Source organism: Caretta caretta, chromosome 8, assembly GCF_965140235.1.
Source record: "Caretta caretta isolate rCarCar2 chromosome 8, rCarCar1.hap1, whole genome shotgun sequence".
Taxonomy (NCBI): Eukaryota; Metazoa; Chordata; order Testudines; family Cheloniidae; genus Caretta; species Caretta caretta.
In genome coordinates, this window is record NC_134213.1 from 42638865 (window position 1) to 42664250 (window position 25386).

At 50.0% G+C, this 25386-nt stretch overlaps 1 protein-coding gene across 1 annotated transcript in view; it reads right to left on the reverse strand.

Moving 5' to 3' along the window:
• DDR2 (discoidin domain receptor tyrosine kinase 2) overlaps nt 1–24035 on the reverse strand; it is a 165852-nt gene extending 141817 nt beyond the window's left edge. Inside the window, exon 1 of the mRNA XM_048859659.2 lies at nt 23891–24035. The gene's annotated coding sequence lies outside the window, so the exon portion shown is untranslated. The remainder of the gene's footprint in view (nt 1–23890) is intronic.
• Between the last annotated feature and the right edge of the window lie 1351 nt (nt 24036–25386).

Here is a 25386-nt window from a genome sequence, read left to right on the forward strand (position 1 = left end):
TGAACATTACAGACTGACTGGGAAGGAAAGAGCAGACAGGAGAAAGGCTCAGGACATGCCGCAGGAAAAAGAGGGAGATGCACCAGGAAATAATGGGGCTTCTCCAGCAGCAAACAGATGCTGCAGACTCTTGTGGACCTACAAGTTCAACAATCCCAGGTTCACCTCCCTTTGCAGTCCATGGAGAACTCCATTACAAAAACACCTCCTTACACCCCCACCCCATTCCATGGGGTACCAGGGGCCACATCCCTACCCCCACCACTCCACCCCCAGGGACATTAAGAGCCCCAGTTGTTGTATGTGGAGGTAAAAGGGCATGAATGTTTTTTCCCCTTAATAAATTAATGGAACAGAACTTAACAAGTTTTTAATGTATTTGCTTTTAAATTGCACAGAGTTTTGCACTGGTTTGTTACTGAATAAAATTCTATTATTTGGAAAATAATCCATCTATATTAGTTCATAACATATGCTGTGGAGTGCCTAACAGTTCTGAAAGCACCCACTTACTTGCTATTGTACAGTGTGATACAATTTGTATGATCAGCGACAGTGTAATAATCATAAATGTACAGCTAACACCACAAAATTAATAGGTGCATTGGCAGTGTTATAGTCATAAATTTACACCAAGCACCACACAATTCCTAACACCCCAAAACAGCAGAGCCAGGTAAATCACAGGACACCACAGCATATTACAGTGACTCACTGCTGAAATGCTCTTTCAAAGCCTCCCTGAGCTCCATGCTGAGCTCTTCAAATAGCCCTTCTGTCTGGCTGTTCAAACTCAGACAGCCGCTCCCCTCCTCACCAGCAACAACTTTTCCCACTTTGCTTCACAGATATTATGCAGGACACAGCAGGCAGCTAGAACCATTGGGATGTTTTTCACTTCGATCCAAACTTGTGAGTAAATACCAACAGCGTCCCTTCAATCTATCAAAAGTGCATTCAAACGGTCATTCTACACCTGCTGAGCAGGTAGTTGAATGTTTCCTTGGTGCTGCCCAGGTGGCTGGTGTACGGCTTCATGAGCCACGCAAGCAAGGGGTGGGCTGGGTCCCCCGGGATCACTACTGGCTTTTCAACATTGCCGATGGTAATCCACTGGTTGGGAAAGAAAGTCCCTGCCTGTAGCTTTATGAATGGTCCTGTGACCTTAAAGACGTGAGTACCATGCACCTTCCCTGACCAACCAACATTGATGTTGGTGAAGTGTTCCCAATGATATACTAGCACTTGCATAACCACAGAAAAGTATCCCTTTCTGTTGAGGTACTCTGTGGCAAGGTGATCTGGTGCCAAAATAGGGATATGCGTGCCATCCATTGCTCCACCTCCCTTTGGGAGCCTCAATGCAGCAAATCCATTCACTATGTCCTGCACATCTCTGAGAATCACAGTCCTGCACAGCAGGAGAGAATTAATGACCCTGCAACTTACATGACAGTGGCCCCTGCAGTGGATTTTCCAATTCCAAAACGATTTCCTACTGACCAGTAGCAATCTGGGGTTGCAAGTTTCCACAGTGCAATTGCCACTCACTTCTCCGTGGTCATCACATCTCTCATTTTGGTGTCCCGGTGTTGAAGGCCTAAGGCAAGCTCATGCACAGATCTAGAAACATGGCCTTGTGCATCTGAAACTTCTGCAGCCACTGCTCATCATCCCAAACCTGCATTACGATGTGATCCCACCAGTCAGTGCTTGTTTCCTGGGCGCAGAAGCAGTGCTCCACCATCTGCAGCTGCTCCATGACCACCACCACCACCACCACCACCCTTGAATTGGTTCTCATTATGTCACATGGCAACCTGTCCTTCAAGAAATCATCAAGTTCCCACGGCTTTAGTTCTTCTTGCAGCTCTGTAAATACCACAAAATTGTGCATCCTGTGCTTGCAAAACTTCTGACCGTGGTGCAGAGCTGTGCAGGCTCCAGTTTCTGTCAGAGATGGCAGACGTCAAGGAGGGCTATACACATTCATGGGATTTTTACAAAAGGTGTGAAAATATGGGTAGAGATGACAATTTGGGATGGAAACAATTGCACACTGGCAAGCTGAGCCCTTGCTCCCAATCAAGGCCTGCGTGACTTGTTTCTTCCCCACCATGCATTGCCCAAACTTCCCAAGACAGCGTGCTGGACAGTGCGGAAAGTTACACACCGGGATACCTACTGCACTACGCATCAGCACAAACACTCCTGGTGAGTACGTGCAGTGCTGACCCAAGTATGCACAGGCAATAGATTAACTGTGGCGGCTTTATGCCAATCTAACTTGTGTCGACCAAAGCTTGTAGTGTAGACATAGCCAAAGAGAGTTCAGACTGCTAAGGTCAGGGCTCTACCCAGCCAAACTGCTGTAGAATCCATTTGGGTTCCAGCTCCCTCTTGCTGTCAGTCAGTCCCAGGTGAATGCTCTGTCTCTCCCCAGAGGCCTTGCTTTTGACCCCACCTTCTGACACTTTTCCCCTTTGTTCTCCAGTTGGGGCATTGCTCTGCTTGTCTGCAGAGAGGTGGGAGGAAATTGTCTTCCTCTTTGCTGGTGGTCGCTAGGTGTGAATGTCCCACCATTGGGGTTCCCATTGAGCTGGGTCCTTTAACAACCCATTCACACCATTCCAGAAAGTTACATGACACCATGAGTCTCCTGTTCTGCTCCAACAGCAGTTTTTTTAACCTCTGTGCACCCACGGGGGAGGCATACCTAGTCCAATAAATCACTGGCATTCATGAAAACATTACAGAAAATTCCCACTTCATCATAGTGCCAAATCTATGGGCTTGTCTATCCTCTCTAATTACTGCTCCAACCATTAGATCACACTCCCCTCCCAGAGCCAGGAGTCCTGATGATCAGCATGTTACTTCCTTATAGCACATACTTGTAGAACTCTCTGGTAAAGCATGTTATTACCTGCCCTCCTTTAATGGCTGGTCCATGGAGATCAGAGATCCTAGTTTTCTGTGATAAAACAAAACAAACAAACCCCACACACTTCTCTGATTAAAAAAAACCCCAAAAATCTGCATCTTTCCACAATGAAAATGGAACACTGAACTTTAGTTTCCCTAGCCACAGTATGTATAGGTATCAGTTGAACATCATGTTTTATTGATATACAGTAGAACTCAGTTTATCCAAGTCTCCATTAGCCGGCTCTCTGTATAACTGAGCCACTAGTCAGCCACCTGGTGCTGACAGTGGCAGGGCTTGGATGGTCAGCCCCCACTGCCTGGGGCTGACCACCTGAGCCCCCCCATCCCCACAAGCTTAAAATAAGGGATAGAAAGCTCTTTGCCAATTCTCCTGAATATATGATTATCCAATCTGGCCCCAGTCCCAATTAGATCTGATAAACTGGGTTCCACTATAAACGTAAAGTACATTCAAAAATCAACCACAAGAAGGGGAGGTTGCATGCACTGAATAAGTGCTACTTTCAGTAAAATTTACTTAATATACGTTTTTATGTTTTCACAAAATGTAAAAACTGAAGATTCTCTGTAAAAACGTTAATTCCATGTTTTTCTGTGGCGAATGGATTTCTAGGATCCCTGATAAGTTTTTCCTTTAGTGCAGATGGTAGACATCTGTGCTGGAGATGTGAAGACACAGGGTTCAAACATGACTGGATGACCCATGAACGCATGAAAGGTTTCTTATAGTTACACATGGTAGAATTTGTTTGTCCACTTTTTTCTTTCTTTCTAATGCCTGTTTAGTTATGGGGGGGGGGGGGAAGGGAAATCTCTTTAAAAACAGCTGTTCTCATTTAAAAAAATCCCACACCAATCTGCCAGTTAGGGCATGATATGACAAACCTCTCAGGTGACTGGTCACACACTGGCAACACTGGAAGTGAGATATTTGCAGGGAGCATCTCTAGACAAGCTGTGCATTGCATCAGGAAAGAATCTCCTGGAAAATCAAGCTGTAAGGGCACCACACCAGCTTGCGAGAACATCCAAATCAGGCCTTGGCACTGGACCCACCTCCCATGCTATGGCTGTCTCTCTCTTGTCCCTCCCCCGGGCTGCATGGTTTTCAGGCTTCAGTCTGTCCGTGCGCAGCCCCCTCTGCCTTAGAACAAAGTTGCCAAGGGGAGGCAGCAGTAGAGCCAACAACACTTTTCAAAGGGGGCTGTGGGTACGTGAGAGGTGCTGGATCCCCAGCTCAGGCAGCTCAACTTGCCCTGTGCCCATGCAGCAGGGCTGCGGCCATCCCCCTCATGCCTGCACCCAGGCACTTGAGTCTCTGCCCAGGCTGCCGATTCATGCCGCTGCTGCTAGGCTGATACCTGCTACACGAGCCACTACAGGGAGGTCCCAGCCCCGCCTGCTCCGGCATCAGGCAGTTAAACCCCAGCTTTGACAGGTTCATGGCTGAGTCCGCCTAGCCTGAGATCAGTCACTTAGGCCAGGGGCTCTTGGCTTGGGGGGCACAACAAAGCAAGCACCTTCCCTTTAGCTCAAGCAGCCAGAGGAGTGTACAGACAGTGCAACTCATTCCCTCCCTTCCCTCCTGTTGGGCTGCCTCTGCCCCCTCCCATCCCATGATCCAGTCAGAGAACAGCTCCTCCATTAGCCGCCCCCTGCTCCAGCACTGGGGCAGGACAAACTACTTCAAGGGGCTGTGGAGACTGCTACTGCCCCAGAGATGAATGTGGGGCAAGAGGAGGAGGAAAGGATCCCTACCCCACCCCCAGCAGCACCAACCCCCACACTGCAGCCCACCTCCCACCAGCATCAACTCACCACCACCATTTTTCCTCCTCAGCTCACAACAAGGCTGAGAAATCATCCGAGGGCCCAGCCCCACATTCCTGCTGTGGGACATGGAGGGTCGCAGGATAGTGGTTCACCGTTTTGAGGCTCATGGCCCATGACCAGTTGAAAACCACTGATCTAAGCCACCTAGGGTCTATCTACACAGCAAAGAAAAGCCCACAGCTGGCCTGTGCCGGCTGACTCGGGCTCCCAGGGCTCGGGCTACGGGGCTGTTTCACTGCTGCGTAGACTTCCAGGCTTGGGACCCTGCAAAGTGGGAGAGTCCCAGAGCCTGGGCTCCAACCCAAGCCCAAACACCTACACAGCAGTGAAACAGCCTGCAGCCCAAGCCCCATAAGCCCGAGCTGGCTGGCGTGGGTCAACCATGGGTGTCTAGGCCCTAGTCACCACCCACATCCCTCCTTTATAACCAACACTGCAGAACTAGACAACCCCTTCGCCCCCAGTCATACTATCATAGACTGTACAGTTTAGGGCCAGTACTCTAGTGTGTACATCCGCCCTGTAAAACACAGCAGCAAAGCTCCCTTCCTCTCCTTAAAGTTTATCTGAGTTGGTTTTTGAAACATCCCCATCTTTTTACCTTTCTGGTCTTTATAACAGGTGCATGAGTCCTGACCATGTAAGTGAGCTAATCTGCTCAGCCTTTCAGTGTGTATCCTACACATTTAACCATAGGGTGGACAGAATCAAAGTCCACCAGCAAGGCTGTCTGTCTAGCCATGAAGGTGACAGACAACCTAGACTAGTCAGCGGGCGTTACACTAGCTACAGAAGGGAGAGTGTTAATGGAGCATTTACAGTAAAAAAGTTCAGCCTTGTAACTCAGACTCTCAGTGCTATAGACATAACAAATCAGCATGCGATTGGAAAAAGGCAAATATAGTGCCCATCTTTAAAAAGGGAAGAAGGAAAATCCAGGGAACTACAGCATCACCTGTCCCTAGACAAAGCATGGAGCTGGTCCTCAAGGAATACATTTTGAAGCACTTGGAGGAGAGGAAGGTGATCATGAACAGTCAACTTGAATTCACCGAGAGCAAATCATGCCTGACCAACCTCATTGCCTTCTATGATGAGATAACTGGCTCTGGGGTATTGGCAAAGCAGTGGATGTGATATATCTTGACTTTAGCAAAGCTTTTGATACGGTCTCCCACAGTATTCTTGCCAGCAAGTTAAAGAAGTATGGATTGAATGAACGGACTACAAGGTGGAAAGAAAGCTGGCTAGATCATCAGGCTCAACTGGTAGCCATCAATGGCTCAATGCCTAGCTGGCAGCCAGTATCGGGTGGAGAGCCCCGGGAGGGGGTCGGTCCTGGGGCTGGTTTTGTTCAACATCTTCATTAATGATCTGGATGATAGGATGGACTGCATCCTCAGCAAGTTCGCGGATGACACTAAGCTGGGGAAGAGATAGATATGCTGGAGGGTAGGGTCCAGAATGACCTCAACAAATTGGAGGATTGGGCCAAAAGAAATCTGATGAGGTTCAACAAGGACAAGTGCAGGGTCCTGTACTTAGGAAGGAAGAATCCCATGCACCGCACAGGCTTGGAACTGACTGGCTAAGCGGCAGTTCTGCTAAAAAGGACCTGGGGATTACAACAGATGAGAAGCTGGATAGGAGTCAGCAGTGTGCCCTTGATGCCAAGAAGGCTAACGGCATATTGGACTGCATTAGTAGGAACATTGCCAGCAGATCGAAGGAAGTGATTATTCTCCTCTATTCGGCACTGGTGAAGCCACATCTGGAGTATTGCACCCAGTTTTGGGGCCCCCACTACAGAAAGGATGTGGACAAATTAGAGAGTCCAGAGAAGAGCAATGAAAATGATTAGGGGGCTGGGGCACATGACTTATGAGGAGAGGCTGAGGGAACTGGGCTTATTTAGTCAGCAGAAGAGAACAGTGAGGGGGGATTTGATAGCAGCCTTCAACTACCTGAAGGAGGGGCTCCAAAGCGGATGGAGCTTGGCTGTTCTCAGTGGTGGCAGATGACAGAACAAGGAAGATTGGTCTCAAGTTGCAGTGGGGGAGGTCTAGGTTGGATATTAGGAAAAACTAAGAGGGTGGTGAAGCACTGGAATGGGTTACCTCAGGAGGTTGTGGAATCTCCATTGGTAATAAATGAAGGGGGGGTGGGGGGTAGCTCCCTTTTATGGACATCCAGCCAGCCAGTTAGCTATAAATGTCCCTTTTGGTGGCTGTTCTCTGCTTGCTTTACCTGTAAAGGGTTAAAAGAGCCCACAGGTAAAAGGAAAGGAGTGACACCTGACCACAAGAGCCAATAGGAGGGCTTGAACTTTTTAAAATGGGGGGGGGGGGACTTCCCCTTAGTCTGTTGTTGTTGTTCTCCGGAGAGCGGAGACACAGAGCAGCAATGTTGTAAGCAGTTTTAAAACCAGGTATGAAAAAGCATCAATTCATACCTCGAACCTGCTTATCTGAAACCCAGATATGTAAGTAGATCAGAAATGTCTAGAAAGACGCGATTAGATTTTATTTCTTTTATTTTGTTAGGCTTGTGGACTCCTCTGTGCTAACCCCAGATGCTTTTGTTTTGCTTGTAACCTTCAAGCTGAATCTCAAGAGAGCTATCTTGATGCTTAATTTTTGTAATTGGGTTTTTTAAATCTAGCAAAAAGCCTAAGGTTGAGATACATTTTCTTTTTGTTTTTTAATAAAATTTACCCTTTTTTAAGAATAGGATTGGATTTTTGGTGTCCTAAGAAGTTTGTGCATATGTTGTTTAATTAGCTGGGGGAACCAGCTACTTTCCTTTGTTTTCTCTCTCAGTTCATCCCCGGAGGGGGGGTGATAGGACTTGAGGGTACCCCACAGGAAGGAATTCCCAAGTGTGCCTTCCTAGGTTCCAAGGAGTTTGCATTTGGGTGGTGGCAGCATCTACCACTCCAAGGTCAGAGAGAAGCTGTGACCTTGGGAGTTTAATACCAGCCTGGAGTGGCCAGTATTAATTTTTGAAATCCTTGTGGGCCCCCACCTTCTGCACTCGAAGTGCCAGAGTGGGGAATCAGACTTGACACCATCCTTAGAGGTTTTTAAGGCCCAGATTGACAAAGCCCTGGCTGGGATGATTTAGTTGGGGTTGCTCCTGCTTTGAGCAGGGGGTTGGACTAGATGACCTCCTGAGGTCTCTTTCAACCCTAATCTTCTATGATAAAGGAAACACATTCTTCAGCTGTCCACACACAAATGGCAGAAGCCTGGTAATAAACAGGAGGAACTGGAAATGCTCAGGAGGAGAAGAAATCTGACTGACTTGGCACTACGGAGAGTGGTTGGGAGAAGTCACATGACACGGGGATCAGAGTGGATAATCAGCTGAACATGAGCTTCTAGTGCACGCTATGGCCAAAAAGGTTAATGCGATCCTTGGATGCAGAAACAGGGCAATCTGGAGTAGAAGCAGAGAGGTTATTTTACCTCTGTATTTGGCACTGGTATGACTGCAGCTGGAATCCCGTATCCAGTTCTGGTGTCCACAGTTCAAGAAGGATGTTGAAAAGGAGGGTTCAGAGAAGAGCCACAAGAATGATTAAAGTATTGGAAAACGTGCCTTACGGTGATAGATTGAGTCTTCAAGTCTATTTAGCTTAACAAAGAGAAGGTTATGGGGTGACTTGATCACAGTCTATAGGTACCCATATGGGGAATAAATATTTAATAATGGGCTCTTTCATCTAGCAGAGAAAGATATAACATGATCCAGTCTGAATTTGTCTAGCTTCAACTTTCAGAAGCTGGAAGTAAGGTTTAAATTTTTACTAAAGTAATTAGTAAAATTTTACTAAAGTAAAGGGAGTAATTAACCATTGGAACAATTTACCAAGGTTCATGGTGGATTCTCCATCACTGACCATTTTAAAGTTAAGATTGGATGTTTTTCTACAAGCTCTGCTCTAGGAATGATTTTGGAGGTAGGTCTCTGGTCTGTGCTATACAGGAGGTCAGACTACATCCTCACAATCACCTCTTCTAGCCTTGGAATCTAGGACTGGAATGTTAAAATTCACTGGGACACTACTTAGGAAGAACAAATGGGGGAAGGAGGGACACGCTACATCACAGATACCATTGCCTGCTTTAGAGTTAGTGAGAACTCAGAAACACAGGGTCTGAGATGTTAATGGACCAATGGTCTAAATGATGAAGACCAAGATGAGGTAGGTGTGGGGTTTTATCACAGACCAGCAAACCAGACTGGAGAGTAGGACAAGCAGCTCCTTAAGCCTCTATGGAGAGTGGTCAGTTTAGATGAGCTATTACCAGCAGGAGAGTGAGTTTGTGTGTGTATGGGGGTGGGGGGGATGTGAGAAAACCTGGATCTATGCAGGAAATAGCCCGACTTGACTATGTAAAGAGTTGTCACTTTGGATGGGCTAGCACCAGCAGGAGAGTGAATTTGTGTGGGGGGGTGGAGGGTGAGAAAACCTGGATTTGTGCTGGAAATGGCCCACCTGCTGATCACTTTAGATAAGCTATTACCAGCAGGACAGTGGGGTGGGAGGAGGTATTGTTTCATATTCTCTGTGTGTATATAAAGTCTGCTGCAGTTTCCACGGTAAACATCTGATGAAGTGAGCTGTAGCTCACGAAAGCTCATGCTCAAATAAATTGGTTAGTCTCTAAGGTGCCACAAGTACTCCTTTTCTTTTTGCGAATACAGACTAACACGGCTGTTCCTCTGAAATAGGAAGGAAGAAACTTATGTTGGGGAGAGGGGACTTGAATCTGCTGGAGTTTCATGCTGCCAGTAGTACATCATCTTTGGAATTTCTACAATTTATACATGATGATTTTCTAACACAAAAAATGTTGCAATTATTATTAGACTTCATTTGATAGATGAAGATGAATTGATCACAAAATTTGACTTAGATTGTAGGCTTTTGGGGCAGGGACCATGTCTTTGTTCTGTGTTTGTATAGGGCCTAGCACAATGGATCCTGATCCATGACTGGGACTCCTAGATACAGAGAATAAATAATAGCAGCAATGAACAAATGAAAAATGAATGAATGCCAATGAGCAAATTACATGCATTATGTGCAAACAGAATATAATCCCAACCAGTAATATCTGTACCTGGAAGTTTAAATAGTCCAATTTCCCAAAGCTAAAAATAATTATGAGTAAAAATGATTGTGAGCAAAAACGTAAACAGCAATGTGTGAACCCAGATTGGGAGTTAAGAACGTTTTACTAAATGCTCCGAAATCTGCAATCACTCAGACAAAAAACAAAACAGCAGCAAGCTATTTCGATTAGAAAACCAGTTTGGTTAGGACAGGAAAACAGCAATAAAAATAAGAAATCACTATTCTATAACAACTGCAGACAACGGATATGAGAAGATAAAGGAATTAATGAAATATCAATAACCAGTTGACTTCATCACAATAAAGTAATTTGTTTAATACATCAGGATAAAAAGGAATCTTAATAATGGTAGTAGAGGCCCAGTATGGTGGAGGTGATAACATTGCCAATCATGATGCAGAAAAGGCATCAATAAATGCAAAAAGTGTTCAATAAATATTTCTTTGCATTAGTTATACCGCACAGCTTGGTTCCAATGTCAGATAATCAGGAATAAATAACATCTTCTCCAGTGACCCTTCGGAAAGGAGGTAAAGTGAGCAGATCACTGCAGACTACGTGGCTCTGGGAAGAAGGATAAAGGAGTTTGAGGCGCAAGTGATATTCTTGTCCATCCTCCCCATGGAAGGGAAAGGCCTGGGTAGAGACCGTCGAATCATGGAGGTCAATGAATGGCTATGCAGGTGGTGTCGGAGAGAAGACTTTGGATTCTTTGACCATGGGACGGTGTTCCAAGAACGAGGAGTGCTAGGCAGAGATGGGCTCCACCTAACGAAGAGAGGGAAGAGCATCTCTGCTAGCAGGCTGGCTAACCTAGTGAGGAGGGCTTTAAACTAGGTTCACTGAGGGAAGAAGACCAAAGCCCTCAGGTAAGTGGGGAATTGGGATACTGGGAGGAAGCATGAGCAGGAGAACACGAGAGGGGAGGACTCCTGCTTCATACGAAGAGAGCAGGACAAACAGCAAGTTATCTCAAGTGCCTATATACAAATGCAAGAAGCCTGGGAAACAAGCAGGGAGAACTGGAAGTCCTGGCACAGTCAAGGAATTATGATGTGATTGGAATAACTCACATGACTGGAGTACTGTCATGGATGGATATAAACTGTTCAGGAAGGACAGGCAGGGCGGAAAAGGTGGGGGAGTGGCACTGTATGTACGGGAGCAGTATGACTGCTCAGAGCTCCGGTATGAACCTGCAGAAAAACCTGAGAGTCTCTGGATTGAGTTTAGAAGTGTGAGCAACAAGGGTGAGGTCGTGGTGGGAGTCTGCTATAGACTACCGGACCAGGGGGATGAGGTGGACGAGGCTTTATACCAGCAACTAACGGAAGTTACTAGATCACAGGCCCTGGTTCTCATGGGAAACTTCAATCACCCTGACATCTGCTGGGAGAGCAATACAGCAGTGCACAGACAATCCAGGAAGTTTTTGGAAAGGGTAGGGGACAATTTCCTGGTGAAAGTGCTGGAGGAACCAACTAGGGGCAGAGCTCTTCTTGACCTGCTGCTCACAAACCAGGAAGAATTAGTAGGGGAAGCAAAAGTGGATGGGAACCTGGGAGGCAGGGACCATGAGATGGTAGAGTTCAGGATCCTGACAAAAGGAAGAAAGGAAAGCAGCAGAATACGGACCCTGGACTTCAGAAAAACAGACTTTGACTCCCTCAGGGAACTGATGGGCAGGATCCCCTGGCAGAATAACATGAGGGGGAAAGGAGTCTAGGAGAGCTGGCTGTATTTAAAGAATCCTTATTGAGGTTACAGGGCAAACCATCCCGATGTGTAGAAAGAATAGTAAATATGGCACGTGACCAGCTTGGCTTAACAGTGAAATCCTTGCTGATTTTAAAACACAAAAAAGACGCTTACAAGAAGTGGAAGCCTGGACAAATGATCAGGGAGGAGTATAAAAATATTGCTCAGGCATGTAGGAGTGAAACTAGGAAGGCCAAATCACACCTGGAGTTGCAGCTAGCAAGAGCTGTTAAGAGTAACAAGAAGGGTTTCTTCAGGTATGTTAGCAACAAGAAGGAACTCAAGGAAAGTGTGGGCCCCTTACTGAATGAGGGAAGCAACCTAGTGACAGAGGATGTGGAAAAAGCTAGTGTACTCAATGCTTTTTTTGCCTCTGCTTTCACAAACAAGGTCAACTCCTAGACTACTGCACTGGGCAGCACAGCATGGGGAGGAGGTGACGAGCCCTCTGTGGAGAAAGAAGCGGTTCGGGACTATTTAGAAAAGCTGGACGAGCACAAGTCCATGGGGCCAGATGCACTGCACTGCTAAAGGAGTTGGCGGATGGGATTGCAGAGCCATTGGCCATTATCTTTGAAAACTCATGGCGATCGGGGAAGGTCCCGGATGACTGGAAAAAGGCTAATGTAGTGCCCATCTTTAAAAAAGGGAAGGAGGAGGATCTGGGGAACTACAGGCCAGTCAGCCTCACCTCAGTCCCTGGAAAAATCATGGAGCACGTCCTCAAGGAATCAATTTTGAAGCACTTGGAGGAGACGAAGGTGATCAGGAACAGTCAGCATGGATTCACCATGGGCAAGTCATGCCTGACCAACCTGATTGCCTTCTATGATGAGATAACTGGCTCTGTGGATGAGGGGAAAGCAGTGGATGTGTTATTCCTTGACTTTAGCAAAGCTTTTGATATGGTCTCCCACAGTATTCTTGCCAGCAAGTTAAAGTAGTATGGGCTGGATGAATGGACTATAAAAAGTGGATAGAAAGCTGGCTAGATTGTCGGGCTCAATGGGTAGCGATCAATGGCTCCATGTCTAGTTGGCAGCCAGTATCAAGCAGAGTGCCCCAAAGGTTGGTCCTGGGGCCGGTTTTGTTCAATATCTTCATCAATGATCTGGAGGATGGCGTGGACTGTACCCTCAGCAAGTTTGCAGATGACACCGAACTGGGAGGAGAGGTAGATACGGTGGAGGGTAGGGAGAAGATACAGAAGGACCTAGACAAATTAGAGGATTGGGCCAATAGAAATCGCATGAGGTTCGACAAGGACAAGTGCAGAGGACTAGGACAGAAGAATCCCATGCACCGCTACAGACTAGCGACTGAATGGCTAGGCAGCAGTACTGCAGAAAAGGACCTAGGGGTTACAATAGATGAGAAGCTGGATATGAGTCAACAGTGTGCCCTTGTTGCCAAGAAGGCCAATGGCATTTTGGGATGTATACATAGGGGCATTGCCAGCAGATCGAGGGACGTGATCGTTCCCCTCTATTCGACATTGGTGAGGCCTCCTCTGGAGTACTGTGTCCAGTTTTGGGTCCCACACTATAAGAAGGATGTGGAAAAATTGGAAAGCGTCCAGCGGAGTGCAACAAAAATGATTAGGGGGCTGGAACACATGACTTATAAGGAGTGGCTGAGGGAACTGGGATTGTTTAGTCTGCGGAAGAGAAGAATGTGCCAGGATTTGATAGCTGCTTTCAACTACCTGAAAGGGGGTTCCAAAGAGGATGGATCTAGACTGTTATCAGTGGTAGCAGATGACAGAACGAGGAGTAATGGTCTCAAGTTGCAGTGGGGGAGGTTTAGGTGGGTGGTGAAGCACTGGAATGCGTTACCTAGCGAAGTGATGGAATCTCCTTCCTTTGAAGTTTTTAAGGTCAGGCTTGACAAAGCCCAGGCTGGTATGATTTAGTTGGAGATTGGTCCTGTTTTGAGCAGGGGGTTGGACTAGATGACCTCCTGAGGTCCCTTCCAACCCTGATATTCTATGAAACCACATCTACTAAAGATAAAAACAGCAGGTCTGGCTAACTTCATGAAGCTACAGATTTTAAGGCCAGACAACCATTGTGATATCTAGTCTGACCTGCAGAACCCAGACTGGGAAATTTCATCCAGAGATTCCTGCACGAAGCCCATAATTTCTGTCTGAGCTACAGCAGATCTTTTAGAAAGACATCCAGTCTTCCACCCGAGAGTTTTAAAAAGTTGGTTGAGGCGCTTTCCTGAGCACTGATGTTAATTTTTAATACATCTTGGACAATTAGGAAGTTCGAGAGGACTGGAAGAAAGTTAATGTGCCACTATTTAAAATGGGGTAAACAGGACAACCCAAGTAGGCTGGTTAGCCTGGCACTGATCCTGGGAAAAATCATGGAATGGCTGCTCCAGGACGATCAAGAAAGAGTTACAGGATAGAAATATAAGTGATACTAATTAACATAGTTTCATGGAAATTGGGACTTTGGAGGAACTTGATATTGGTCTTTGACAAGATTACAAGGCTGTTTGGTCAAATTAACTGTATTGATGTAATATACTTGGACGTGTTTGGCTTAGAAATGCACAACATTCTGATTAGAAAATTAGCACAATACAAGATCATTATGTTGCATATTAAATGGGTTAAAACTGGCTGACAGATCTCACCCAATTGTACCCTGAAGAGACTGGGTTTTGATCAATGATCTAGAGGAAGAAAACTCATTGCTGATAAAGTTTGCAGCTGACACAAAGACTGGTGGGTTGGTATATGGCAACCAGGACAGGTAACTGATATAGAGTTATTTGGATCACTTGGTAAAATGAGTGTAATGTAAAAACTCATGCATTTTAATACAGCCAAGTGTAAGGCTCTCCATCTAAGAGCAAAGAATGTAGGTAATACTTAAATACTTACTCAGGATGGAGTGCTGTATCCCAGAAAGCAATGACTCTGGAAGGCACATAAATGTCATGGTGGAGCTCATGTTCAGTTTGTTATCCTAGTGCGACGCTGTGGCTAAGAATGTAAATGCCATTCTTGGAGGTAGAAACAAGGGGATATGGAGTAGGGAGCTGATACTACTTCTGCATATAGCACTGATGAGACCATACTGATACAGTGCCCAGTTCTGGGTCCACACTTCAGCAAGGATATCTAGCAGACAAAGGTAGAACACAAGCCAATGGCTGGAAGATGAAGCTAGACAAATTAAGACTGGAAATAAGGTGTAAATTTTTAATGGTGAGAGTAATTAACCATTGGAACAATTTACCAAGGACTATGGTGGCTTCTCCATCACTGACCAAGATTGGATGTTTTCTAAAGGATCCCCTCTAGGAACTATTGTGGGGCAGCTCTCTGGCCTGTGTTATACAGGAGGTCAGACTAGATCAGGGATGGGCAAACTACGGCTGGGGGGCCACATCCGGCCCTCCAGACATTTTAATTCAGCCCTCAAGCTCCCGCCGGGTAACAGGGTCCAGGGCTTGCCCCACTCCAGCGCTCCAGCTGGGGAGCGGGGTTGGGAGTTGGCCCCACTCCACGTATGCCATGGCTCCACACAGCTCCCAGAAGTAGTGGCATGTCCCCCCTCTGACTCCTAAGCGGAGGTGTGGCCAGACAGCTCTGCGTGTTGCCTCTCTACAGGAGCTGCCCCTGCAGCGCACTTGGAGCAGGGGCAGCATGCAGAGCCCCCTGGCTGCCCCTATATGTAGGAGCCGGAGTGGGGACATGCCATTGTTTCCGGGAGCTGCTTGAGGTAAGTGCTGCCCGGAGCCTGTGCCCCTGCCCCCTCCTGGGCCCCAACCCCCTGCCCCAGCCCCGATCCCTCTCCCACCCTCCAAACCCCTCAGTCCCAGCCTGGAGCCCCCTCCTGCAACCCCAATCCCTCACTCCCAGCCCCACGCCAGAGCCCGCACCCCTCAACCCCAACCCCCTGCCCGGAGCTGCCTCCTGCGCCCTGAACTCTTCATTTCTGGCTCAACCCCAGAGCCTGCACCTCCAGCTAGAGCCCTCACCCCCTCCCACACCCCAACTCCCAATTTCATGAGCATTCATGGCTCGCCATACAATTTCCATACCCAGATGTGGCCCTCTGGCCAAAAAGTTTGACCATCCCTGATCTATAAGTATCTACATGGGAAAGATTTCTGATAGTACAGGGCGTGATGGAATTGGAGTTGCCCTGTAACAGTTTACGGATACTGTATGTTGATGTGGCTATTGGGGTGTTTGCTGTATGAATATACTGGTTTAATTGATTTAGGGGGAGCTGGACGGAAAAACAAACAGGAAGAAAAGAAATATCCATACATGGCTCAAGCAAACATTTGAGACAGACAACGCCAGGATCAGAAAAGGAATCAGAAAATCAAGAGGGCTAGAGAGGCTTTAAAAGGGACTCTCTCAAGAATGGAGTCGTTTCTGGGGAATTTATCTGAAGTGCCACAATCACTGTTCCAGGATGGAAGGGCTTTTTGTGAGCAAGCTATGCTTGCGGACTGTGCATTGTTTTTACAATACTTTTTCTCTATATGCTTTGTTCCTACAGCTAAAACAAACAATAGGTTTGATTGAGATAGCTGTCTAGTTACTGTATTCAGCACTGGTCAAAGGCTCCTGCAGGGAAGAACCGCAGGTGCCAATTGCAGTAGGACCTGCTGGGTATGCACAGTTGATACACAGGGCCCTGTAGCCCAAGGCCAGGTCTAAGAGCGGAGAATTGCACGATTCCACACCAGAATAAGTAAAGACACTAGGCCTGACACCTCCAGGGTTGAATTCAGAGAGGCCAGGAAGGGGCAGAGGTGCAGCCAGCCCTGAACTGTGACAGAGGGTCTCTTTAATCTAGCAGACACAGGCAGAAAAAGATCCAGCAGATGGATGCTGCAGTCACAGTTCAAAGGGGAAATAAGGTGCATGTTTTTAAGGGAAAGTGATTAACCCTCAGCACAACTTACATGGACCGTTTGAAGATGAAGACTGGGGGTATCTTTCCAAAAGATCTATTTTAGCTCCATCAGCAGTGCAGGAATCGGGGGTGACTGCCATGGGGTAGGCATGAGTCAGACTAGGTATCGTAGGTTCCTGCTGGCCTTAGAATGTACGAGAGTCCAGACAACTGAGAGTTGCTGCATTTAATGCCCACAATTAGCTTGGCTCCTGTTACCGGCTGAGACACTTGCTGTGCATAGTATCTCATCCAGCTCTACCACAAGCTGAAAACTTCCTCAGATGGAGTGGCACTGCTGGGTGCACAGCAGCACACCATCCTGCTCGCCACAATTGGCAGGCCTCTCAAACGGGCATTCCCACTGCAGCTCAGTCTCTGGCCCTCCTGCTATGCCACATTCACAGGAGCAGGGAGCAGCAACTGCTGACCAGCAGGGAGGGGAAAAGGCAGAGGAGACCCTCTTCCAGTAGCCCTTCCCCTGGAGCCAAGAGGGGATCAAAGGGAGTGACCTGCAGGTGCCCCTAGGTTTTTCTGGGTGGGGAGGGAGGGGAGGTGGTTGGACTGCTACATTATCCACAGAAGAACAGGGACGGTGCAGGAAATGAACAGACCCTGAACTGCTGGCTCCCCCTCCCGCTCCCGCTCCCTGGTGATGCAGCCCAGCCTTCTCTCTCCACCCTCCCAATGTGGGAGCAACCAGCAGGCTCCTGGGCTGCCAGGCTCTCGGTCTCTGATCTCTGGGGGAGTGGGAAGCAGGGGCCCAGCACCCCTGCAGGCAGCAGCTATGGAGCCCAACATAGAGGTCAGGCCAGGGCTGAATTAATTGCATTGACCAGGGTGGAGGTTGGCTTAGTTTTATGGAGGGGGTTGGGGGTAAATATTGTATTGGTGCCAGTGTGAGACTGCTGACTTGGCTGTATGGGAAAGGGGATGGAGTGGGAATGGGGGGCTGAATTAACTGCAGGGGGGCTGGGGGGTTGGAGATGGGAACAGCTGAACTAATGGCATTGGGACAGGGACCTCCCTCCCTCTCTCCACAGATCTCCCTGCTGATTGTGCCCCATGGGCAGGTGAGGTGAGGACTCTTTGCACAAGCCCCCCAGCAACCTGGGCAGTGACCTCCAACCCCAACCTATAACAGGTCCCAGCACTGATTTATATTATTCCCATGTTGGGGGAACACCATGAACAAGGTTTTGCCACTCATGGCCACTGGAGGCTGTGGTCTGCTTCACAGACTGAGAAGCGCTGCATATGTCAGCCACTGCCACTGGCTTGTGGCACACATTTGGGGTGGCTGGATCTCACACACACCCCTACGTTGTCCCTCTGGGGCTGTGTGCAGAGGCCCTAGCACAGGCACTGGTTAGCACACACTGAAAGGAAAAGCCCTGAACAGGAGAGGTCTGCAGACCTGACAGGGTCCAATTCTCACCCACCTACAAGCACAGCTCCAGTGAAACACCCCCATCCTGCAGGCCAAGGGCAGGCCTCCCAGCCTCCCTGGGAATGCAGACCGGGCTTATTGGCATTAGAGAGAGCACACGCATCCAGTCTAGGAGCATGCCCGACCCTGCCTTTGCCCACATGCCATCCCGTCCAGCTCTCAGGTTAGTAAATGAGCAGGAAGTGTCCATGCAGCACCCCCAGCACTCACAAGAGAGCAGGGCCCAGCCCCTCACAGGTATTTTGATGCCTATTGAAATGAATGAGAGCTAGGCACCTAGATACCTTTGAGGCTCTGGGCCCAGCTGCCTGAGGCTCAGCTCCTCAGACCCCTGTGAACCCTGGCAAGACAATGAGGCTGGCAGTGGAGGGGCTGGTTGGAGGTGGGTTTGTTATCTCATGTCCATCTTCTCCTTACAACCCACCTGCCCCGAACAGAGCGCACAGCTCCCCTGCACTAGTGCCTAGGACAGGGCTGTGACGAAGTGGAGATTTTCCCTTTTTATGTTGTATGTAAGCCTATATGAGTCTTGCTTTTTTGCCAGCTGGCTGGGAGTCACGTCTGACTGCAGAATTGGGCTGCAGAGCCCTCTGGCTTCCCCAGGAGCCCAACCTGGGCGGACTCACTGCGGGCAGCACATGGTGAGAAAGGGGATGCTGAATGCTCCAACGTCAGACCCAGGAAGGTCGAAGCTGTGTAAGCTTCTTGCCCTGGAAACAGTATGCCCAGAGAGAGGAGGCATGCTTCCACCAGAGTCCTGACTGGCTTTGTATGGAGTAGTTCCAGAGCATCACCCCAGTGACTCCGTGAAAACTGGTGGCAAAGGTGGAATAAACTACACCCTACAGACAGAGCATCCTGCAGTAAGTGACTGGGGAGCAGTAAAACAAAGAGGTGTGACGGCGAGAGCCAGATGTGCTGGAGGCGACGAGAGGTGTGGTTCCAGGAGGAGCCTACGGATTAACCCTGAGAGGTGGGCCCCCGAAAAGGGCTGTCACACTGAAGGGGTTCCTCACAGGGAGCTGAGAGAGCACAGGCCTGTGAGTCTGTGACCACTTGGGAACAGCATGGAGATGGCCTATCACCATCTTCTTAAGAAGGACATTGTGGAGCTGTGCAGAGAAAGACGGCTGCGCATTGGAAAGCTCACTAAGGCACAGCTGATTGCTTAGTTGGAAGAGGAGGATCGCTCTAAGGAGCCGGTTCCTTACCCAGCTTGGGGCGGGAGAGAGGCTGGGAGCAGCTAGGCAGCCCCAGGCCCGCACCAGTTCCTGACCCATCTGGGGCCACAAACCAGGCTGGGAGCAGCCAGGTGTCCCGGAGACCCGTGTCCCTGACCGGCAGGGGGTCTCCACCAAGTTCCCAGTCAGTGGATCTGAGACAGATGGAATTGGAGCTGAGTTTGAAGGAGTCAGAGGACCATGAGAGACAGGGAAGGCATGAAGTAGAACAGCAGGAGAAAGAGGCAGCAGGAACTGGAGATGGCAGAGCTGAGAGGCAGAGGGACCTATCCAGAGGTGACTGGGGATGGACTCCGGGGTGCCAATTCTGCAGGGAACCTCAACCCTAAATTGCTGCCCCAGGTTAAGGAGAAGGGAGATATAGATGCCCGTCTCGCAGCCTTTGCGAAGGTTGGCAATTGGAAAGAGGCTGGACCTGCGGAAAGGCTTTGGTGTCTAGCCCCCTTCCTGGGTCCCAAGGCCATAGAGCTCTTTAGCCAGATAGGCAGGATGGCAGACTGGCTCTCACTCCTGTGCCCAGCATATATGTACTCTCCTGGGCTCAGGACCCTTGGACCCCCCAGTGGAAGTGGAAGGTGGTGGTCAATGGGGAGACATTTCTGGGGTGGAGAGACCCTGGGACAGAGAAAACTGTTGTCAGGCCCTGGGTGGTGCAGCCTCACCAGATGCTGAGGGGCTGTGTGACCTGGGTGAAGGGCCCAGGGATGAAGGCCCTCACCCTGCCTATGGCCCAGATCCCTGTGCAGACACAGGAGGGGTCAGACTGGCTGGTAGTTGGGGTTCTCCAAGATATCGGCGGTGACCTCCTGTTGGGGAAATGACTGTCTATTTGGGTCAGGATCCAGGCCCTGCTCCTGTAACAGCCAAGGATTTGAATCCAGGAAACCAATCGGCTGAGACTGAAGTGGTCAGTGAAAATGCAAATAACCTGGCTGGCAGGAGGAAGGCGCTTCTAGGCTCAGGATACCTGCCTGTCTGTAAACAGAGCCCTGGAGCTAAATGAGACAGAGAGATGGTCCCTGCCCCCCTGCACACAGGGGAGATGGCTCATGCTGGCTCTGATTCTGTGAGCAAAGCAGCAGGCTTGCTGCCGGCCCTCACTGGGACAGCAGGGGCAAAACTGAGCCTAAGGGGATCGGAGACCCCAGCTTCGTGTGGGCAACCACACCCGGGTGGACAGCTACCAACCAGGGCTGTCTTGTCCACAGGTGCAAATGGCCTGGGACAAGGATAAGGCAGCCTTGTCATAGAGGAGCCTTTTCAGAAGGTGGCCCTGGACTTGGTGAGGGACGAAGGGGGGGGAAGGCCTCCCGCAATGGAGAATCAGTGGTGGAGTATGTACTGACTTTCCGGGCAAAGGTCACTGAGCTCATGGGTCCTGCCAGGGAGAACCTAGCCAGGGCCCAAGGGAGGCAGAAAGTCTGGTATGACCACTCAGCCTATGGCACCAGGGACCAGGTGAGGGTTTTCATCCTGGAAAGGAAGAATAAGCTGAAAGCTGCCTGGGATGGGCCCTTCAAGGTCATCAAGCAGCTGAATGAGGAGAACGATGTGGTGGAACTGCCCAACCAGGCTCACAGCCACTGAGGGGACCAAGTCAACATGATGAAGCCATACTGTGACAGGGAGAGGCTGGTACTGGCCATGTGTGGCCAGTGGGAGAAGGGGGAAGACCCCCGGTGGGTCTTTTCCCTGAGACCGGAGCCGGCCCCTTGCTGGAATCAGTTTCACTCTCTGACCAGCTAACCCCTGCCCAGCAGGCAGAGATCAGAGAGACGCTGCATTTGTACCAAAAAGAAAAGGAGTACTTGTGGCACCTTAGAGACTAACCAATTTATTTGAGCATAAGCTTTCGTGAGCTACAGCTCACTTCATCGGATGCATACTGTGGAAAGTGTAGAAGATCTTTTTATACACACAAAGCATGAAAAAATACCTTCCCCCCCCCCCCCACTCTCCTGCTGGTAATAGCTTATCTATTTGTACATTTGTACCAACAGCGGTTTTCCAACCGCCCTAGGCTCACTAACTGAGCTGTCCACTGGGTGGAGATAGGAGCTGGCCTTCCCTCAGGTGTTCCCCATTCAGAGTAATGGGGAACACAGCACAGGCCCTGGAGGGAGAGGTCAGAGACATGCTGGCTTTAGGGGTGATTCAGCCATCCACCAGCTCTGGGGGCCTCTCCTGTGGTGCTGGTCCCCAGGAAAGATGGATCGATCCGATTCCATGTGGCCTATCGGAAGCTCAAGACCATCACTGTGTACACGGACCACTCACCCTGCCATGGCTGCACCAGATGAGAGGGGCCAATGCGAAGCTCCAGAGGTGGAGTCTGTCCTTCCAGGATTATGAGATGGAGGTGGTCCATGTTAAGGGGAGTGCAAATGTTATAGCTGATTCTTTGTCCCGGAGAGGGAGGCCTGAAAGTGACTGGCTAAAGTGACCCCATTCAGTTCAGTCTCAAAGGGGAGAGAGATGTGACGAAGTGGGGATTTTCCTTTGTTACACTGTATGTGAGCCTATATGAGTCTTCCTGTTTTGTATGGGTGCTGTGTGTGCCTCAGTTTCCCTGTGTATTGCACCAATGTCAGGTGGTGGGAATAAGGGTGTGTGACTTTTGCAGGGGTTGCTCCAGCTGCCTGCACCGATGCTATAGTTGCCCTTTCATAACCCAAAATCCAGAAGGGGGATGTGACCAGGTGACACTCAGCCCAGGAAGCGAGACAAAGGCCAGAGGAGGAGCAATAAGCAGGGCGGGGCCAGATAGCTGGAAGCAAGTCACTCTCAGCTGGCTTGGGGCACAGGGGAAGGACCAGAGCCCTGGCTCTGGTTTCCCTTCCCCAAGATAGACTTGGCTGGAGGTCACTGGTTTCTGTCCCGGTGGGTTCTGTCCTGTGCTGTGTGCCTGACTACTGAAACTTCTGTTCTGCCAGCTGGCTGGGAGTCATGTCTGACTGCAGAGTTGGGCTGCAGGGCCCTCCGGCTTCCCCAGGAGCCCCGCCCGGGTACACTCATGCAGGAACTGCTCTGTGAGAAAGGGGATGCTGAATGCTCTGAGGTCAGACCCAGGAAGGTCAAAGCTTCTTGCCCTGGAGACAGTATGCTCAGACAGAGGAGGCATGCTCCTATCAGTGTCCTGACTGGCTTTGTATGGAGTGACAAGGGCTGACTCCGTGACAAAGGCTCACAGTAACAGGCTAGCCAATGTTTCACAGGCCATGCTGAGGACTGGCACAGCTCCTCCATAGACCAGGCGCTTGCCCTGTTAAACACTATGGAGACCTCAGACACGGCAGAGCTGGGGGCTGTAGAGCCCCAAAGATATTCATCGTAGAAGTGTAGGACTTGAAGGGAGGTCATCTAATCCAGTCCCTTGCACTCAGGGTAAGACTAAGTATTATACAGACCATCCCTGACAGGTGTTTGTCTAACCTGCTCTTAAAAATCTCCCATGACAGCAATTCCACAACCTCCCTAGGCAATTTATTCCAGGGTTCAACCACTTTGACAGTTATGAAATTTTTCCTAATGTCCAACCTAAACCACCCTTGCTGCAATTTAAACCCATTGCTTCTTGTCCTATCCTCAGAGGTTAACAAGAACAATTTTTCTCCCTCTGCCTTGTAAACAAACTTTTACATACTTGAAAACTGTTATCATGCCCCCTCTCAGTCTTCTCTTCTCCAGAGGAAACAAACCCAATTTTTTCAGTCATCCCTCATAGGTCATGTTGTCTAGACCTTTAATCATTTTTGTTGCTCTTCTCTGGACTCTCTCCAGTTTGTCCACATCTTTCCTGAAATATGGAGCCCAGGACTGGACATAGTACTGCAGTTGATGCTATATCTGCCCGGAGTAGAGCCGCCAAATTACTGCCCCTGTCTCGCTTAGAGCACTCCTGCTAATGTAGCCCAGAATGAGGCCTGGGTTTTTGCAGCAGCGTTACACTTCCACAGGACAGAGCGGTCCGAAGACCACAAGTCCCGGGAAAGCAGCGCCACAGGCGCCGTGGTCTGCAGTGGCGGGCTGGCCCGATGCGTGCTGGGAGCTGTAGTCTGTTCTGGCTACAATTCGCCGTCTGCGGGAGCGGGGCTCCAGCGGCCCCGTTACCCGGCGCTGCGCGGAGCATCTGGGGCCGCGGCTCGGCACCGAGCGGGCAGGGCCACGCAGCCCGCTCACCGCTAGCCTCGGCAACCCCGCTGCCCCCCTGGAGGGGCTCCGGGTACCCTGGGCTCCCCTCCACTAGGCCCGGGGGACACAGCCCGGCTCGCGGGCGGCCGTGCCCTGTCCGCGCTCCAGGCGGGGGTAGAGGCGCGGCGGGACCTTGGGGAGTTTCCGCACGCGGCAGGCAGGGGACGCGCTGGAGCCGGGGCGGGGATCCCGCCCCCAGCCGGCCCGGCCCGCAGCGCCCCGTTCCCCCAGCAGAACGTTCCCTTGGAGGGGGCTCGTCCCGACCTCCCGCAACTTGTCCCAAAACTTCGGGGCCCGCCGGCCGGCCGCTCGCGGGCTCTGCCCTCGCCCCACCGCGCTGGGGCAGCCCGGAGTCTTGGGCGGCTGGGCTCCCGGCCCCGCAGCACTTACCCCAAGACGCGCCGGAGTGGGGCCGCAGATTCCTTTTCCCGGCCGAGCGCGAACTTCTGCCGGCTGATGCAAGACGCCGCCGAGCGCCGGGGCATTCTGCGGATTCCTGGGCCCCAGCCAACGTCCCACAATCCCACATCTTGCACATTTGGCTTCAATTAGGGGCTGGGGGAGCCAGACACCAATCAGAGCTGGCTTCTCTGACGAGGCTCGCTCGGCCCAAGGGAATGTGTGCAGAGCTGTAATTTACAGCAAAACCCATTCATAGGAAGGAAACAATCCCAAAGCAGTGAGTGGCTTTACAGACTCAGGCAGATTGTTTCAGGGTGTGTTTTACTGCTTGTTCATTTAGGTAGTAGAGTTTTATGTGAACGAGAGAAAGGATTAAAGGCAGCTCCTTGTTAATATCCCCCAGGTGCTGGCGCTGCATCTAGCTGCATAAACCTCCCCCCTTAACACAAAGTCCAGAAGTAGCAGTTGGGATAATTTGGTCTGCAGGGATCCTGCCCCCAACCCAAGGGAGTCACTCAGCGATGCACAGACAAGGCTAGAGGGACTCCAGGGTGGCCTCACAGCTCCGAGGGGAATAAAGAATGAACCAGAACCCCCTGTTGGGCTTAACTCTTCCCATGCTGCCTGGAGCCATTCCCTGTGCACCCCTGGTGGAGGAGAACAGGGCACTCCACATCTCCAGGAGACAGCGCTAGCAGAGGGGATATGCCTATAAATCTCCCTAGCACAGAGAGCTGGGGCTTGGTAGGGGTGCAGGACCATGTTTCCCTGGAGGAGGGGAGCTCCCCTGTTTTATAATCCCTTCCTTCAGAGGGTGGATGCTTGGGGACTGGGTGGGGTCTTCTATCAGTGCTTGGTGGGTGGGAGGCTTCTTGGGATACCCAGGCCTGTGAGGCATCTTGCTACTGCTTCCCCTTCACATGTGGAAGCCCTGTCTGCCTCTGCCAGCGTCAGCTCACTGGCACCAGCAGCCAGTGGCGGCACCAGCCTGCCCCTCTCAGCCCACATGAGCTCCACTGCCCTCTGCAGGCTAGCAATAGGCACACCCCACCCCTGAGCATCCCCAGGAATTCCCAGGCCCTGCTCTACTGGAAGTTCACAGACTGGCTGCTCCCAAAGGAAAAGTGTACCCCAGCTTACCTGCTCTAGCTTGGATTACCACTGTGCTCAACCCACAGCACTTAGGCTGGGTTCCAGAGAAAGCAAGCATATATCTACTAGCAAAGACCAGAGATTCAAATGACAACAGGCAGAGCTATTGGAAACAAAGGTTTACATACCAAAGCATAGCACACATTCTAGAGCATAGAGTCAAGTAACGAGATGCCATCTTGTCTAACAAGGTACTGCTCTGCCTTAGTCCTACCAGTGATTTGCACCCAGGCTAGCTGAGAGTCAGAACTTCCTTTCAGAAGACCAAACTGGCTGGCAGTGTCTCCCCAGGAGAAGAATGTGCATGTGTCTCTCTGCACCCCTAGATATAT